Source organism: Myotis brandtii, unplaced genomic scaffold, assembly GCF_000412655.1.
Source record: "Myotis brandtii unplaced genomic scaffold, ASM41265v1 scaffold2022, whole genome shotgun sequence".
Taxonomy (NCBI): Eukaryota; Metazoa; Chordata; class Mammalia; order Chiroptera; family Vespertilionidae; genus Myotis; species Myotis brandtii.
Window position 1 is genome coordinate 546,706 of NW_005357525.1, and position 13,216 is coordinate 559,921.

The following is a 13,216-nucleotide window of genomic DNA, read 5'->3' on the forward strand; positions in this document are numbered from 1 at the left end:
CCCTGACGCAGCTATCGAAGCACCCCGTTATCGGGCACTTCCAGGCGCTGGGAACCTGAACGTAAGGGAGCAGTCCCCCCACTGTCCTCTTTGCACGGTCCTCAGAGGTCTTAGCTTGGGCAGTGGGGAGGGGAGAGGAAAAAGAAACGGAGATAGAGACCCACAGGGTTGTGCTTTCTAGAAAGGGAGAACCTTCGGAATTCAGGAGAGAGAGCGGGGGAGCGGGCACTGCCTCTCAGAAAGCCGCAGGCCGGCCGGCCTTTTGAAGAGCGCATATGTGAGAGGGAGGATGGGGAGGACTGCAGGTGGGAAGGGGGACCTGAGCCAGAGGGAGGGGCGTGCTTGTTGGAAGTGGGGTGTATCTGGTCTGGCTAGGCCTTCCTGAGGCATCGAAGGGATAGGTCACGGGCCCAGGGTATATTTAACAGCTTCCGACGTGTTAGAGAACTCACCAGAAATGAGGCTGATTGTTTTGGCATGCTTTTTTGGGGGCGCGGAGGGGGGCTGGGAAGAGTAATATTTGAATTTTAGATGTGGGTTTGAGTGAAAAAACAAATGGGTGCTCTTTTTCCTAAAAGTGGGGCTTGGGCGTATCCTTTAGGTTATGAGGCTCGATCTGTTTGTGTATGTGAAACAAAATATGATTTTCCTCTTTTTATATTTAACGACAAATATATTTTATACTTCTCTAGGATCTTAAATGCATAATCTGTAAGACTATAGTACTTTATAAAATTTTAGTTTATTTTAGGCGTAAAATAACATTAGCACTTAAAGTCCTTTTGAAGAACTCCAAAGTTAAAACTGCAAGATGACATAGAGATAAAAAGTTGCACAAAGCAAACATTTGTGCGATCAGAGCTAGACCTGGTGGCCTTACTAAAAACTATTTTGAGCATCCTAAGAAAGTACAAGTATTTCTGTGCATTTGTTTTAACTGTTCAAGGTAGTAAGAGAGCTAAGAGCCTTTTCTAAATACGCATCTAATTTTAAGTGGCGAAAATAGGAAGCTATAATATGAAGGAGGCCCCTTTTGCTTGGGAACTTGGAAAAAGAAAGAGACATGATCTATTATAGTTTCTTTAAATGTATATGAATCATAGAGCGACCACGCTGGTAATAAAGACAGTATAATCAAGATAACTCAGGATTTTCTGTCTCATAATATTGATTCCCGCATCTCCAACTTGATCGCATTGCCAATGTGGAGGCCCAGTGAATTGTGTTTTGTGAAAGAGCTACATTAGGTTGGCAACTTAGAAGTTCTGAGTAAATATAATGACCTAGCATTGTGGAATCAGCTTGTAGTACTGTTTATGTAGCAGTTAAAAAAAAAAAACAAGAAAGAAAGAAAAAAGAAAACAGCGCAATTTTAGACAGTTTTAAAAAAATTTTTGCAAATATTGCAAATCATAGGTTGGTTACCAGTAGACTTCCTGACTCTGCCATGATTGCTGTCCGCTCTGTATATTCTTTTAAGATTCCAGGCACTTTATAATTTTGTCTATAATTGTTTATATATATTTTCTCCACAAAATGCCCTTAGAACAACTTACTCCTAAATTTTCTTAACCCACTTGTCATCTTTAAACTCTGTGGATGAATATACTACAGTGTCTGTGGCAAGACACATTGGTCGTCTATTTTATTTTTTTTTCCAGGAGCCTTCCTATCCAAAATACCTTTTAGACTCAATGCATAAAAACAGCAGGCCGCGTCCGCCTGCCGGTGGGCTTGTGAACTGGGGAAGACTTGCTTTTCCACACGAAGAGGCTGAGTCCCCGGCAGATGAAATGACTTGCTAGTGAGTGATAATGAGGATCTTTTGACTCCAAAGCACCTGCTGCCAACTTGAAGGTGCGTGTCCCCAATTCTGGAAATTCCGTTTGCAGATACTGGTAGCACAACCCTATTCTTAGGCATATTTTACTCTCATATTTTACGTATGGCAGAAAGAAAGGCCTGCTGTCATCTCTCCATGTCATATAAACGTGTTGGCACTGAACATAGGTGCAAGTAGCAAATTCAAGTGTGTTAATCTCAGAACTGAATTGTAACCCATAGACTGTTCCATTTGCTCATTACCATTTGGGCATACCTACTGATCACCCCTCCTTTATCTGCTCTGCGCCTCGTTCTTCCTTTTGCCCTCCACAACATTTCGTCTTGGTACGTGGCACCACTCTTGCCCTAGTTACCAAATTGGGTCAGTGTTACTCTCAGAGCTTCTCACAGGCTACGCCACTTCTACCTTTTAGAACAGTGGTTCTCGACCTTCCTAATGCCGCGACCCTTTAACACAGTTCCTCATGTTGTGGTGACCCCCAATTTCATTGTTACAAATTGAACATAATGAAAGCATAGTGATTCATCACAAAAACAATATGTAATTATATATGTGCTTTCCGATGGTCTTAGGCAACCCCTGTGAAGGATAAAATTTTAGGGTACAGAATTCTAGATTGGTAAGTTTTTCTCTTTCAACTCAAGTATTTCACTCCATTCTGCTTGCATGATTCTAAGAAGTCAGATGTAATTTTTATCTTGATTCCTCTGGTTTCTTTCAGGATTTTAAAAAATCTTTATCTCTGCTTTTCTGCAATTTAAATATGATATGCCTACATTAGTTTTTGTGCTTTTTTTTTTTGGCATTTACCCTTCTTGTTGTTTTCAGTTTCCTGGATCTGTGGTTTTGTATCTGACATTAATTTGAGGAAATTCTCTGTCATTATTGCTTCAAATATTCTGTTCCTTTCCTCTACTTCTGGTATTCTCATTATGCATATGTACAGTTTTTGTACTTATCCCACAGTTCTTAGATATTCTGTTCTGTTTTTTTTCCCCAGTCTTTTTTTTTTTATTATCCTTTCATCATCAGAGGTTTCTACTGAGATATCTTCAAGCTCAGAGATTCTTTCCTCAACCAGTGTCTAGTTTACTAATAAGGCCATCCAAGGCATCCTTAATTTCTGTCACAGTGTTCGTGATCTCTAGCATCTTTATTTTTTCTTAGAATTTCTATCTCTCTGCTAACATTGCCCACCTGTTCTTGCATGCTGTCTACTTTACCCGTTAGACTTCTCAGCATGTAATCATAGTTGTTTTAAATTCCTGACCTGAGAATTCCAGCATCCCGGTCGTATCTGAATCTGGTTCTGAACCTTGCCCCTGTCTCTTCAGACTCTGTTTTTCGCCTCTTGGTATGTCTTCAAGCTTTTTCTTGGTAGCCAGACGTGATGTCCCATGTGAAAAGAACTGTTGTAAGTAGGCCTTTAGTTATGTAGTGACAGGGCATGGTGGGTGGGAGGCGTGCCTTAGCCTTGTGATTGGGTCTCAGACTTCTGGTGAGCCTGGGCCTCTTGCCTGAACTTCAGAAGCGCTTCCCTGGCACCCCCACTCCCCGCTTCGGTGGGACAGGGTGGCTGACGGGGGCTGGAGTTGCCTGTGCCCCTCCTCTGTGTGGAAGGCTGGAGCCAGCTAGGAGTGGCCGTTTCTCTTCCCCCAGGCCACTGGGGTTCGATACAACCCCCGCAGGCGAGGTGCTGTTAAAATAGCTTCTCCCCAGAGTGTATCCTGCTGAGAAGGACAGAATGCGCTGGGCCTTTTTAAAGGATTCCTTTTCCTCTCCACCTGCCTGGAGCTCGGGGGGGATTTTTCTCTGCTCTTCACTGTGAGAAGCTGGCTGAACTCCTGGGGGGGAAACTCACAAAAGTGTGGGGACCCCCTAGGACTGCATCCCCTGGAGCCGTGGTCGGCAAACTGCGGCTCGGGAGCCACATGCGGCTCTTTGGCCCCTTGAGTGTGGCTCTTCCTAAGCCTTAGGAGCACCCTAATTAAGTTAATAACAATGTACCTACCTATATAGTTTAAGTTGGAAAAAATGTGGCTCTCAAAAGAAATTTCAATCGTTGTACTGTTGATATTTGGCTCTGTTGACTAATGAGTTTGCCGACCACTGCCCTGGAGTATTTTACTCTCAGAGCTGTCCACACGGAGCCTCCAGCAATTCCTCAATTACAGTGTATGCTCTCCTACCCGGGCACTGGTCCCCGTGCAGCTCACTTGGGAGTCTCGGTCCGCACCTGTCTGTCTCTCCAACTGGGGAGACAGCGGTTTGCCCTGTGGCCTCCTCTCACCCATCTAAACCGGTTTGTTGATTTTTCAGTTTGCTCCCCTTGCCACTAGCTGTTAGGGTGGGGCAGTGGGGACTGACTTCCCAGCTCCTTACCTGTCAGACCAGAAACTGGAAGTCCACAAACCGGTTTGTTTTTTTAAATCAGCCCCTGACAAGATAAATACCCCAAATAAGAGAAAGCATTTGGAAACTCAAATAGCAATTTTATGTTTCCGTGATGTCCAGGTACCTGAGTTTGTACTTTACAAAAGGATTGGTCCCCAGAAATTGGAATTTGGAAACAAAGCAAAACAACAAACACTTGGTCCTTCACTGCAACTGGACGGAGAAGCCTGGGACTAGGAGGCAGTCAAGAAATGAGCCTTTGGGGAGGGAACGGTACCATTTTTTTTCTTTGTTTATTTTATTTTATTTTTTTATTGGCTAAAGTTTTACATATGTCTCCTGTTTCCCCAATTGACCACCCCGGGCAAGCCCCCACCGCTCCAAGTGTCTATGTCCATTGGTTATGCTGATATGCATGCATACAAGCCCTTTGGTTGCTCTCTAGCCCCTCCTCCCCTACCATTTGTCTCTAGATCGATCTATTCTTGGTCATCAAATTATGTTGCTCATTATATCCCAGATATGAGTGAGATCATGTGATGTTTATCTTTCTCCGACTGGCTTTTTTCGCTTAGCGTAATGCTCTCCAGTTCCATCCATGCTGTTGCAAGTGGTAAAAGTTTCTTCTTTTTTACAGCGGCATAGTATTGTAATGTTCTTTATGAGACCGGCAGGTGAGTTCCCCCAAGAGAGAAGGTCAGGCTGCCTGGGTGCGTGGGGAAGGATGACTAGGGGTGTTCAGAGCCGACGTGGTGGGCAGGCAGAGTAGCAGGTGGGATTGCAGAGACCTCTCCGCCCCGTCTCCCTGGCCCCTGCGGTCAGAACCATCTTCCTAAAATAGAGATCTGATCAAATCACAGCCTGTTTAAACCCTTTAGCGACACCCTTCTGCCTGACACTTCCCAGCTTTGCAGCACCATTCCCGGGGCCACTCACCACCTGATCGGAGGACCCTCCAGCTCCATTCCTACCGCCCCAGCCGCCCTGGGCCCTTCTCTCTGGGCAGCAGCACACGCTGCCGCCTCCACACCCGCGTGCGTCTCCTGCCTCCCCTGTTTGGAGGGCCTTCCCTCCTCTCACCCTCTCCTGGCAAAACCGCCCACTTCCTTTAGCATCGCCTTCCTTGAGGCTTTCCCGTCCTTAAAGACACAGGCGGCAGGCCCAGACGCTCAGCCAGTGTTGCGTGAGTGCGGAGCCAGGGATGGAACCTACACTCGGTCACACCCCTGACCCCCCACGGCCCTGCGTCTTCCCTGGGCATCTCACACCTGGAAGGAGGAGGGTGTGTTTCCGGCCTGGAGGGAGAGTCGTTACCAAGTGACACTGAAACCGGCATCTGGGCATCTCAGGATTGGGGGAGAGGCTAGGGGTCAGGGGAAGTGGCTCCCCAGGTTAGAGGCAGATTCCTGGGGTCCCCATCCTGCTCAGAGAGAGACCCGCCAAAGCAGGGCTTGGCGAACTTCTTTAAAGGGCTGTGGAGTGAGTATTTTCGGCTTTGTGGGCCAGACAACGTCACCGCGACTCAGAAGCCGCCATAGACAAGTGGGTGTGGCCGCGTCCCAGTGACATTCTTAGAAAAGTGTTATGAAAACATTTACGAACACAGGCCGCAGGCTGGATTTAGCCCACGGGCTGTCCTTTGCCAAACCCTGCTCACGGAGAGAGAATGTCTCCCTTCTGCCCCGTCTCTAAATAGCCTTTCAGAGGCCTTGCTAAGTTTACCTTTAGAGTTTCTAAATCCCTGGGTTTTTCCCTCTAAAATAGCATAAACAGTGAGCGATCACAGCCTGGGGGACGGGGACCAGCGAAGGTTACTAATATCTCTGAGTTAATAGAATGGTAGAAAGTATAGCAATGCATACGTTAGGCCGATAGTTATTGTAGCCACACTTGCCTCTAAAATGCCCAAACCGAATAGCCATGTAAACGAAAACCTAAAACAGCAGGGTGACTAAAACCCTGACCCAGTCCGCACAGGGAAGGTGAAGCAGGCTTGCTGATAATGCGTAAAGACTTTGTCAGCTTCCTCTGCCCAAGGGCTCCACGGACCTCACCCTGCCACCCTGTTTCTCCAAAGCCACAAATCGGGGCATCTTTTGTCAGCCTCACCTAGGAGTGAGGCTGGGGCCAAGGAAAGTGTGAGGCGGGACTCTGACCGTGTCCTTGTCATCTCCTGGTGCTGTGCTGAGTGTCTTCAGATCAGCACCGTCTCTGACTCCGGGAGCGACCGGAACTGGACCCGGGCCACCCAGCAGCTTGCCCCAGATGCAGACAAAGTTGACTTGTGCTTTGTAGCCATCAGTGGAGTGCTGCCCTTTAAAATCTCAAACTCTCCTCTTTCCCCTTCCTTACGTCTTACATGTCTCTAGCCAGCACCCCCACACACCCCACACACACCCGGAAAAGTTGGTGTTCTTCCTGGTATCTCGCATCCTCTATTTCTATAACTTCCAAACCACTTAGAAGTTATATTCTAAGTCAACAGCAATTGGTTGAGCGCCTACTATGTGTTTATGATATCAGATCAAATAAGAATGGGGTAGAATATGACTTGATGCATGAGCTAGGTTTGCTTTCCTATAATTATTTAGATTTTATCAAAAGGGTTTAAGTTATCAGTTTTAAACTGCTTTACTCACCATTTACCTTTGGGCACTTAGCTTTTATTTTGAAGGTGCATTTTGAGTAAATGTATCATAATTTTGAAGAGGACTAGTTTTAGTTTATTCTAATGTCATGTTCTTTTATACTTGGATTATTTACTATGGGTTTGGTCATTGACCTAATTTACTTGTCATTTTATGACACATATTTTCAGTGGAGACGCTTAGGCTAAGCTATATTTATGTATACCACAGTACATTAGCCATAAAACTATCTAACTACAGTAAAACCACAATAATCTGGAACCCTCAGGGAGTGGGTTATTCAGGATAGCCAAGTTTTTAAGAATAACTTTGACTATTTGTGATGGAAACCTATTTAAACGGTATCATAACTTTCCCTTTTATCTTGAAAATAGTAGGCCATCTCATTGAACTTTGATAATAACTCACAGTCACCAGTAAGAATTGACTCTATAACTCAGCTCTCATTATAGACTTAGGCGTTTTGTTTTAGTTTTTTAATTTTCATTGGCATTTCTTAAAATAGTTCTGTTTCTTCAGTTGCTGTCATTTATATTCTCACTGGCTCCAGCTGTAGTCCTCCCTCTGCCCTTCAAATTGCTTCTTTTTGCTTCTGTGGACTTGGAGACCAGGTAATAGAGCTTATTAGAATACAGGGTGGGGCAAAAGTTGTTCACATGGAAAATAATACAATAATCTCTATATATAAAAGCCTAAGCGACCGTTACAACTGGTCATCAGGACGACCGGTTGCTATGATGTGCACTGACCACCAGGAGGCAGATGCTCAATGCAGGAGCTGCCCTCTGGTAGCCAGTGTGCTCCCACAGCGGGAGCACTGCTCAGCCAGAAGCCAGGCTCATGCCTGGCGAGCGCAGCTGCAGCGGTGGGAGCCTCTCCCGTTGCCATGGCAGTGCTACCGAGCAGCAGTGGGTGGGGATGAGCGGGAGCAGCTAGGGCTCCTCCCTGGCCGCCTGCCACTTCGTGCACTGCTACATCCCTCGGGGGATGTCAGACTGCTGGTTCTGCCAGCTGAGGGGTCCCGGATTGTGAGAGGGCACAGGCCAGGCCGAGGGACCCACTGGTGCACGAATCCGTGCACCGGGCCTCTAGTTAATAAATAAGAATGCAAGAATAAACTCTGTGTTTCGCATACTCACAATGGTAAACCTATTGTTTTGGAATAAATTATGATTCATTTCTGAATACAAACAATATCTGTACGACATGTATCCAAAGCATAGGTTTCCTTTACTTTTACTTTTAGATTTTAGAATATAACTGTCCTTTGGGCTGGGAAAAAATAGTCTGTGGCAAAAATAATTTGCAAACTGGATTTAATATTTCTTATAACCATTTTATGGCTTTTTGTATTAATATTTTTATTGATAAGGTCATATTAAGCCACTGATTTTGAAAGCCTATTAAGATATTACATTCCATATAAAGCAAGATTTAAATAAACTTATAGATGAATATTTTGATTTGTGTGTGTGTATTTGCTTCTTGAGAAGTCAACCCAACCCCAAATTCTAAAATGTTCTCATTATTCAGTTTGATTTTAAAAGTCAGAAGTTTAGGCTGATTTGCTTATATTAACAGACTAGCACTATCGAGTTAATCCTCTAATTAGGAGACATTTCTCAAAGATGTTACTAAAAACCTTAGAAATACTAAAGGTTTAAGTCCTGAAAATTGGTGTGGAGATACATTTTCCCTATTATTTCTGCCCTCTCTCCCGGAGTGATTCGTTTCACTTCCTGTGCCTTATTCCCTGAGCCATACTGCTTTTGCCGAGATTCCTGAGGCAGTGAAACCTGTTTAGGGGATCATCTTGGTTAGGAAGACAGCTGCCCAAAAGGCATTCCGTTTCTGAGCGTGGCTTTCAGATTACGGCCAATGGAGACTCGGAGCTGTAGAACACCTGTCAGAGACGCTTTTTTTTTTCTACAAGGAGATGGTCTCTTTCATCAGATTTCATTGCACTTCAGGAAAAGATTCATTTTAAAATGTGGGTAAAGTGGCATCTGCTCTTAGGATTCATCCTCACCCTCCTTTTAAAGGGGGAAGCCAGTTTAAGAGCTTATTTATGACATGGTTCTGTGGTCGAGGGAGAACCTGCAGCGAAGTGCTTCCAAAGGAAGGACTTTCCCAGATGTTTGGTTTGTCACTTTCTGTTGCGAAAGAAATCTAAAAATTTAATTGTGAACTTTTTACCTGAGTATAATCAACGGTAGGAATTCTTGCGGCAGACTTAAAGTGTTTAAGCTAACATTGTGCACGCACGTCATGAATGAAACCTGCGAAACTTTCCTGTTGAAATCTGTGGCATTTATCTGTGAACAATGGAGGGGATTATTGATGCTGACTGGTGTGTAGAGAAACTGCTCTCAACTTTCAACTCGGCGCTCATTAGAAGCGCCGTAAAGTACATACGACACAGGTACTTTCTCACATCTGCAAACTACACTGAGGAGAACTGTTAGAGGACAAACTTCATTTCGCAGACGGTAACTTCACGGTGTAACAGCGCGCAGACCGGAATATCAGTTAATTTTCAAAACATTTTATTCCACACCAATTAGCTCGGGTCCTGGAGGGCAAAACGACAAGAGGTTACTCGTTCGCTATGTATTTAGTTAATTGAAAATCGCTCAGATTGCTTTTACAGTTGTTATTAAAAAGTAGAATCAGTGTTGCCAGTGCTCAACCATAATTGGAACCCCGGGGAATTAAATATTTAGCATTAGTAATGTAACAGCACTTAGGACACAAATTTCTATTTTCGTAATGAAAGCTATACACTGTGAGTGCAAGCGGCTGAAACGACAGCTGTGACAAGTGAAACGGCCTGGGATATTTCAATAAGACACCTCATTGGACAGCGAGTCTCACCACATTACTCGTTTGTAAGAGATCTGCAAGTTTAATTCCCAGTAGAAACCCGTTACCCAAGTATTTAGATTTCTAATTGCATGCAGGATGAACAGTTGGGCAAATGTCTTGCCTTAAGTGGCTGAAATGTATAGTGCTTTCCAAATAATCCTCTATAAGTTCATGCCTTTGTCAATTTAAAAATAGCGGCACTGTCAGGGAAGAAAGTTCTTGTTTGTTTTAAGTTTAATTACAGCTTAAGCATAAATGCGTTCAGCGTTACCATGAGGAGCGTTGGATATGGGGCTCTAACGAGCTGCAGGGGTAGACGGCTGGAGACCCTAAGGGATTCCCTCCGTAAATTAACTGGATAAAAGCACTTGGTTAGGATATACTGGTAGTTGATGGCTGAGCTGTTCTTAAAACCCAGTTATAGAGCTGTCTCTCACTCCTGTTTTCATTCTAAACAGCCCTGCCGGGGCTCTAACAGCCGCCTGTTACAACTGTTCAGCTTGTCAAAATGTATTATATTACTCCACTAATAAACAGTATGAAAGGGTATTTGACTTCATTTCTCGTGTTCAGAGGGGATCGGGTTGATCAACACAACTGGCTTAGGTTGGCCTTAGTTTAATTTGTTTATGTCATCTAAGTAATATGGAAGGGCCATGATTTGAATTTTTAAAACGTTCTTTCTCTTGGGGATGTAAAACTTTCGAAATAGTGTGAACAATGGGAACAGTTAATGGAGGCTATGTATTGTCATCTTTGTCCTGGGAAGATGGATGACTTGGACATTCTTAGCCCGCACTCCAAGTATTTGGAAAACCATAGCTAAACAGACATTCTTCAAAGCATAACTTAGGCTAATTCCTTTACCAATCGTTCTCTCTTCCCTTGGAAGAAAACACTTGCAGAACAAATTGACTTCATAATTCTCTTTTGCTCACCATTGTTTCTGTGTCAGTTTTGTGGGAATTTATTCTAACTGATCAAGATTTCCTTTCTGTTTTGTCATTTTTTGAACAATACGCGCGTACATGAATAGAGAAAAGAAAACTGTAGATGTTTATTTGATAAACTCTCCCTTTTACCTTGCTGCTCCATCCCACTTTCCTTTACTAACAATTTGATGAGACCAAACATTCGTAACATTTTTGTGCGTATCATACAGCTACATATGTGCAGACATTAAATGCATATAGCATATTGAAAGATCATGCTTTGGATCATTCCCTAGAAGCGTGAGACTTGCTTTCCCCCACACCTAATTTATCATAGACATCTTCCTATATTGGTGCTCAGATCTTTCTCATTCTTTTTTTTTTTAAAATATACTTTATTGATTTTTTACCGAGAGGAAGGGAGAGGGATAGAGAGTTAGAAACATCAATGAGAGAGAAACATCGATCAGCTGCCTCCTGCACACTCCCCACTGGGGATGTGCCCACAACCAAGGTACATGCCCTTGACCGGAATCGAACCTGGGACCCTTGAGTCCGCAGGCCGATGCTCTATCCACTGAGCCAAACCGGTTAGGGCCTTCCTCATTCTTTTTAATAGCTAATTGTCATTCCAAATTTTGGAGATAAAAATTAATTTCTCTGTTGCCTACTGATGTCATTTAAAGTCATCTCTAATTTTTTGCTGTGGTGAATAAATGTTACAATGAACTTCTGAGTGTGCCTACGTGTGTGTGTTTTCAGCATGTATGTGTGCATTTTTGTGCACGTGTCATAATCATATATGGAACTAACATGTATAGAGTGACTCCTTTGTGCCGGGCAATATCCAAAGCACTCTACATATATGTGTGGTGTGAAGAAAAGGTCAACCCTTTTATTTTCCAGTAATGCCCACAGATTCATTTTGCAGATTGTCCATGTTTTGTCTCCGTGGTTTAAAACATAATCTTTGTCACATGTGATACCCCCCCCATACATGCCATGTCTTTAGAATATTCCATTTGTCTAATCCTGCAGTGTCACACTTGTTTGCCTAATAGCATAAATGCAAGTTTAAATCTTTAAAATTAAAAAGAACCTACAAAATACTCTTAATCTCAAATTATAAAGCGTGACAAATTTATATTAACAAACGGCAATAGTTTAGAAGCATAGAAAGTTGCAGTAAGCAGGGATGACCACGTCCTAATTCCTGTGAATAAGCTCCATTCCACAGAGAAGGAAATTCGGGGTGCAGGTGGGATTAAAGTCACCAATCAGTTGACCTTAAAATAGGGAGATGAACCCGGATGAGCCAGGTAGGCCCAGTGCAATCCCAGATGTGCAAGAGGGGGCAGGAGAGCCAGAGCGAGGCCACGGGAGAGCCCACTGAGCCTTGCTCTCGCTGGCCTTGCAGCCAGGGAACGGAGGCCTGCGCCGAGGCTTGCGGCCACCACTGGTCACGGGACAAGGCGAGAGACAGACTCTCCCCTGCGGCCCGGAGGGATCAGAGCTCCGCGGACACCCCGACTTTTGCCCAGTGAGACCCAATGTGGACTTCTGACCTAGAGGACTGGAAGGTAATCATTTTTTTGTTGTTGAAATTGTCACGTTTGTGGCAATTTATTACAGCAGCGATGGATCACGAATGCAAAGGTGAAAGGTAAACATTTCCCAATTTCTGCTGCCCTCTCTAGACCCCTAGTCCAGGTCCAGCCCCAGCAGGTTGTAACTCTGCACAGCGCTGGCGTGTTTCCTCGGTGGGGGGAGGGTCATCTGCAGAACGGTGACTGTGGAGATTTTTATAGTATGTTTTGCTATCTGTTAAGTCCTCTTTCTTTTTCTTCTGAAGAAATTTTAAGTTTTCACGCATTTGCTTTTTCAGGTGAACATTTATTGACTCAGTTGCGTTTCTTATTTATTGTTGTTTGTTTGTTTGTTTGTTTTATACATAGCTAAAGAATGGAGCCACCTTGGACAATCTATTGAGATTTCCTTTGTAGTCGCCGTTAACTTTTGTAAACATTCCCTTGTATGCTTAAAAAGAAAATGGATTTCCTCCTTCGGAAAATTGCTTGCTAATTGTGTTTCCCAGTACTCACTACCTTATTTTCATATACAGTGGGGCCGTACTTCACCTGTCGGTTTCTGAGAACAGAACTGTGGCTTTCGGAAGTCCTCTCGGATTTTCAATAATTTGTTTGTAGATTTTGATGCTTTGTTTTTTCGTGGAGTAAACGTTTTGTTTTACTGTCTCTTCCTGGTGGGTTTTGCCGTTACTTGGTCTCTTCCTCCAGGCCTCAGCCTAACTCTCCCCTCCTGAGAGGGTCCCTCCTGGTTCTCCAGTTCCTCTGCCGTTCTCACCTCGCCTGCTCTCTAGGCTGCAGGCTCCGCCCCCCACCACTCTTCACTCCAAGCCTGGCACCTGCTTGATAGATACCTGCAGCATGAACCAGACTAACCAAAGCAGGGCTCGGGGGTCCTAGACTAGAGGGAGCTCTTTCCTGTGCATGTGCTGCCCGGAGGAAGCC

At 44.2% G+C, this 13,216-nt stretch overlaps 1 long non-coding RNA gene across 10 annotated transcripts in view; it reads left to right on the forward strand.

Annotated features, from left to right (window-relative positions):
* The window catches only part of LOC102259991, a 39,252-nt gene that overhangs the window by 24,167 nt on the left and 1,869 nt on the right, over nucleotides 1–13,216 (forward strand). The window contains exons 5-6 of one of the 10 annotated variants that reach the window (XR_001361954.1): nucleotides 1,662–1,857; nucleotides 12,103–12,265. The exons of 7 other annotated variants lie outside the window; for them this stretch is intronic. This is a non-coding gene — a long non-coding RNA (uncharacterized LOC102259991). The remainder of the gene's footprint in view (nucleotides 1–1,661; nucleotides 1,858–12,102; nucleotides 12,266–13,216) is intronic. 2 more of the 10 variants (XR_001361960.1, XR_001361956.1) reach the window with 2 other exon arrangements.